This window comes from Indicator indicator, chromosome 14 (genome assembly GCF_027791375.1).
Source record: "Indicator indicator isolate 239-I01 chromosome 14, UM_Iind_1.1, whole genome shotgun sequence".
In the NCBI taxonomy this organism is placed as follows: Eukaryota; Metazoa; Chordata; class Aves; order Piciformes; family Indicatoridae; genus Indicator; species Indicator indicator.
In genome coordinates this window covers 14,127,382-14,133,575 of record NC_072023.1, presented here as the reverse complement: position 1 = coordinate 14,133,575, position 6,194 = coordinate 14,127,382, and positions in this window count along the sequence as shown.

Genomic DNA, 6,194 nt, shown 5'->3' with positions numbered 1-6,194 from the left:
TGAGCTCTCCTGGATCACAGCAGGCTGTGACCACCATCTCCCCTGAGCTGGGATGCCTCTTAGGACCATCTGCCAGCAAAGTCAACAGAAGGTCAGGGCAAGTCAACCTCCTTGAGGCTCAATTATTCTTTGCTGAGGAATGTCAATGCATTGTGAGTGTTTAGACCAAACTTGCAGAGGGAAATTTTAATTATAGGCTAGCCTCTTCTATCCACTTCTCTGTCTTAGTGTTTGACTACACATATTTGCCTTCACAAGTGTGAGTGTTTATATAGTTTGCTGGATACAAATATTACTGTCCACCTGTGTGCAGTTGTATGGTTTGTGTTTATACACATAAACATACTTCAGGTTAGGATATCCTGCAGTAAGGTGACCCTTGCTATTCTTGAATCTGGACTTCAGTTGCTGCTTCACCACAACATTTTCTACTGAATTACTTGTTAATCTTTAAATTGGTCCATCACTGAGTGCTGCTAAAATTCAACCTTTTGATTTACATCATACTATTAATAAATTGTGAATTATGGCTAAGCCATAGCTGTATCAAACATAGTATCCACGACATATTTCTTACTATAGTACCTAAAAAAAAAAGAAACCCCAACCAAAAACAACACAGAAAGTTCACAAAGTTAGTTAAATCGACAGAGATCAGGCAACATGTTGCACTGGCTGTCTTTAGGGAAGACTGGAGATCTACTAGCACAAGAGAGTGTGACAACATCTCCAGCCTGGAGGTGAGTGAAATGCAGAGGCAGCCAAAATGTGCTGCATCTTTGAGAGCCAAGACATGACATGGCCATCAGCAGGCTGCCCTGTTGGAGGCAGATATTGCTGCTCCCTGGGAGCTGGGATTCCCTAACCCCAGCTGCCCTGGCATGGCTAGTTAGAGGCAAGCACTGAATCCTCCTCACCTAGCCAGCATAGCACTTCCTGCTGCAAACCTGTCCCTCTCTCTCATCCCCCACCATGCTAATCCCTATTCTCTCAGGTCAGAAAGAAACACAGTGGTGCACTTTGAATGGCAGCAGGGAAGAGCTGGCTTTCTTCCCCCATGCTTCTGGTTTCTTGCACTAGATCCTTTGGCCTAATCAGAGCTGCTTTTCCTGGTAAGGAAAGCTCATCTTAATCTCATGGCAGGGATTAAGCACACTGCTTGCTTTAACCCACAAGCTTTCTTGCCAAGTGCATGCTGAGACGTGGGTGGGGAGTCAATTTATCTTCAATTAGATGACATCCTCTCCTTTGATGACCTCCCTTCAGGGCTGCTGGACTTGGTCCAGGCAGCAGTCACAGCTACTCAGCAGGGGAAGCTGGAATAGGGTGTGACCTTGAGGAAATGAATGACTGAGAGCATCTAATGAAAGATACAAAATCCCAGCTAAGATAGAGGGCAGCATGAACACAGTTACAGTGCTCCCAGGCTTGATACCTTAAAAGCATTAAAGTGAGGTACAGTTTTAAGGAGGTTGTTAAGGGCTAATGGCAGATTGGTTGGGTCACACACACTGACCTTGCTGTTACAGATCTTACAGTCTAGCACCCAAGAGAGCACACAGCATATTACTTACAACTGTCTCTCAGCAGTGTCTTCAGAGGCAGCAATAGCTGCCAGCAGCACACAGTGCCACCAGATGACTATGCTGGCCAAAAGCTAGGGTCCATTTCCAAGTGACATCATCTCAAGAGCAACCACATAAAGTACTTGGAAGAGCCCATGAAAAGAGGTAATGCTTTACTGTGTGCCTGAAACACAAAGGGCTTTGCAACAACAAAATCCGGAGACTGTTTTTCTCTTTTTCTGATCCCATATGATTAGAGATCTGCCAACACATTACACCCTAAACTGCTATATCATGCCTGTGTTTGGCTAAACAGTCACTCTCCTCCAAAGCCTGTGGTAGACACAGCCCAGGCACTGAAAAGCCAGGCTGGAGCATTCCCAGGATAAGGATCAAGCTCTGGGCCCTTGCCCACACATCCTGATTCTGGGATACTCAATTTTTGCTGAAAGCTGCTAGAGTTTTTCGTTGGTGCCCACTCACTCTGGGCCACCATTCTTGGAAGCACTGCAGCTCTTCCAGAAAAAGGAAAAAAAAAACCCAGTTCCTGTTGTTGCTATGCAGAATCCCCAAGCGAGCCTTAGGTGCTCAAGCAGAAGGGTGCAGTGCCACCTCTAACACCCCATAGTATGCAGGACACACTCAGAGGTGTCAGGATGGCAGATGACACCTATGGGAGACCCATGCTGCTCTCAAATAGCAGCAGGTGAGCAGGCAGGAGACCTTCTCTAGCATTGCAACACCAGAAATCTGTGCAGTACCTGCAGGGGGCTCTGGGGCAGCAGAAGAAAAATTAATTCCTCCCAAAGCATACAAGAAGTCACTGTTCAGCCAGCTCTCTGGCACTGTATGCTCTGCTCCAGCATTTATGTCCAAAAGACAGAGATTTAGATGCAACACCTCAGTAACTGTTCCTACTGAACTCACAGTTTGCTCATCCCAAACGCTTGCAGCTCTGTTTGCCTTGATGGAGTCGCTAGTGTCCATCGCACCTCTCTGAGGAGCTGCAAGTCTCCTGCTATTGGTAAAGCCCACTGAAAATACAAAACACCAATTACACGAGCCAAAAGAGCAGCAGTGACAAAGCTGCTGCTAGCAGAGAAAAGAAAGCTCCTCCATCTGAAGGAAGCAAATAAGAGTTTAGTGAAACTCCTGTTGGGATCCAGTGGAAGGACCCTGTGACCCCACATCAGAGAGCTGCACAGCCCCAGAGGGCACACATACACAATGCTGCACATGAAACCAGCTGGGAATTTTGTCAATAAAGTCAGAACTCCTGCATGAGATACAAGTGATCAGATACTCCCACTATTAAGTCAAGGCTTGATTAATTTCTTTTTTTTTTTTGACTGATCCATTCTTACCTCTGCAATGTCTCAGGCACAGAGAAGCAGGCTCTTCCTCTCTTCTGTTTCTTTCCCTTCTCTTATTTTCTTTTTACAATGTTGGTGGTGCTGTGGGTTTGGGATATAACTCCTGGAAGTCAGGTTTCCTGCTTGCTGGGCACAGGTAGGTCCCTCTCCACCCACTGCCTCCGCCTCCAAGAAGTAGGTGTTGCAGGTGGGATGTCCCAATACTCACCTGTGCTGGTTCTGCAGCACCTATCGGTCCTCCACAAAGGCTGCCCAGTACAGGTGATGGTGCTTGCCCATCCCTTCTTTTGAGGATGACACCAGTAAGATGCAGGAAAACATCATGAGATTTTAGCTGAAAGGTTGCAGAGGCAGGTCTGGCAGCATCAGTGCCTAGTTCCTTTCCCATCCCCTGAAAAGCCACAAGCAGTGGCACTGCAGCCACCAGCCCCTCTTAGGCCAGATGAAGCCAACTCAGATCCCAGCACCACGAGAAAAAAAACAGACCTTTTCATCTAAATGTTCTGACCACATACCAAACTGTAGGGAGAACTTGTGGCTTAAACTGCCACAGTAATCCTTAGCTCACTGTGCAGCAAACCTCAGTGCTGCAGGTTTTGCTGACCAAACTGTGCTGCTACAGTAGGTATGTGTTCTTGACTAGGAGTGTATATGTCAACCTTTACTACTCAAATGTGTTGGCATTGAGGAAGGCCAGTGAAGATGCTGGGATGTTGGTTTTTTTATTTTGTCTCTCTCTTGTATGAGTTCCTCAAATCCTTCTGTTTTGTAGTACATACACTGAGCTAGCAGCCACGCTGTAATAGTTTTACCAAAGCATTTAACTCCCACACCAAATCTCATGCTTTCAAGAATCAGGACGATGTTTGCTACCATCCAACATATGCTGTTTCACTGCCTTATTTTACATGGTCTTAATATTATCCAATATTCAGCTACAGCTGTTATTGTCATCTGCTGAACATGATGCATGATTCCGGCTGTCAGATCCACACCATTACGTTTCCTTCACAAAAAAAGCAGACAGTGTGTGTGCACAGAAGGGTGGAGATGTTTTGGTGTTCTAGCTTCCTAGCACAGAATGTAAAAAATGACCAAAAGACCACTGAATTTTTCAGCCACAGACATGTGCTTTCAGGGCCAGGTGTTTGGGATTGAACAAAGGGATACTATGTCTATTACATCTTTAATCACATCACAATATTTTAGTTCTCACAGAAATTCTAAGACTGATCAGAGTGAAGCATGAATAGACATGTCTACATATGTGAAAGCTTCAGGAGAAACAAAACAGAGAGGATAGGAAGAAAGGTCTCTATGCTGGCCAAGAACATGATGGAGAGCCATCATCTGGGTGGTAAACAGTGAGGAAGTATTGTTTGCTGCAAGAGCTGGAGGCCAGGCTCCAAAAAGCTATTGGCTCCTGAAGTTTATGAAAGCTCAGTCTGAAAAACACTTCATATCACCAATCCAGAGAGAGACTTGACAAGAATTTGATACCAGTCTTTACTCATCCTCCACATCACTGAAGTTGGCCACACACAGCAATGGCTCTTATGAGTTGGATTAAAAAGTCTAGGACAGAATGAGAGTGACTGAAACCAGTTTGATGACTCAGTTCCTTTCCTAGATGAGTTTTTTTTTACAGCAGTTTCCTGCAAAATTCTATAATTCATGTCACCAGATCTTAGAAACCAATTCCTTTCTATCAATGGCAGAAAGGGGTTTGGATGCTTTGGGTGCAGAGGCACCCATCCCTCCCTAGTCACCAATCCCAAATCTGCCCTGGATGGGCACATTTTGGTTCTGGCTTTGGAAGTTCCCACTCTGGTGATTACAAGTCATACCTCCTCCTGAAGAAGACACCAGAATGTTGTACCAAGGTTTACTAGTCTGTAACAGTGGTTTCTGCTGGATCTGACTACATCTCATGACCACATTTGCAGCATTAGCTAGAAAACATGGTCCCATTCAGCTCAGTAGTTGTGCAAGGTAACAGGCAGTCACTGCTCTGCTCCAAAATCCCCCTCAGCTTTTGCTGGAAAACCTTTTATAAACAAGGCAACCTGCAACATTTCTGGGCTTTTAAAGAATTCTTCAAAACAACTCAGATGAAAGCCAGGGCTCTCCTCAAAGTGTGTAAGAACAACCTCCCCTCTCAGCAATGTTATGTCTGAATGCTCCCTGATTGGAAGTGGGCTTGGTCCTCTCGTGGAGTGGGGAAGTGCCATTCCCATATCTCCAGTGCTCAAGGGAGCCCACAGGCTCTGCTGTGTTATTCAGTTGCACACAGAAAGGGAGAGCTGAATACAGAATTAAGCCAAATGTTGGAATGGCTGTTTAGTACAGTAAAAAACAGACTGCCTTGTCACCTGCAGCATTCACAGGATAACTCGTTTTTCTTGCTTAAAATGTAAGCCTCAGACAAAGAAGCAAAACACCAAGAAGCTCTAAAAGGAAAGGATATCCTGTTTCAGGCAATTGCCTTCTCAGTTACATTGCAATTACATGGAAGGGTACAATAAAGATAAAACATGTGTTTGTGCAGAAAAACCTCCCACTGTTTCATAAAGCAAATTGTTTTCTCTGCATTTGGTAATGCATCAAACTCCTCTGGCCTTTCATTCATCAAGGCAGCTTTACTCCTGAATAGGAATAAACAAAATAGGCTGGAAGGGAGCAAAGTTGGTATTCATATGGTGTGCAAGTCTGACACCATATGCATTCACGGCTACGTGGTTTTTGTCTGTGCCCATGCCTGAAGAACTGGAGGCTACATGTGGGTCGTGGACACATTACTGTGCACATCCCTTCTGAGCTCTACCTGCAGCTTCAACCCCAAGCTGTTGTCAAAAGCGAAAAAAAATGCTTGTGGCTCCATTGGTGACAGTGCCCAACACCACTACAGCTTCTTGAGACCACAAGGGAAATAGTGGAACAACTGCTTTGCCTGGGGCTGCATTTTCTCTCCTTCCCTGTAGAGAAAGGTGGCTCTCACGCCTGACTACTGCAGACTTACTGTGTCCACTGCTGAGAACACTCCCAGGTGGGTTTCTTGGGTGGAGCTTGGTATCAGGGGTTTGAAAATAGGGCTCATTTGGTCACACACCATGGAAGAGAGCACTGTGACCTCCAGATCCACTGGTGTGCTGTGCTGGGATTTTATATTCACTGTGGTTAAAAAAAGAGCCTGTTATGATTAATTCTATTCAAAGATTAGTAATTCATGGATACTTAGGAAAGATCACAATACATC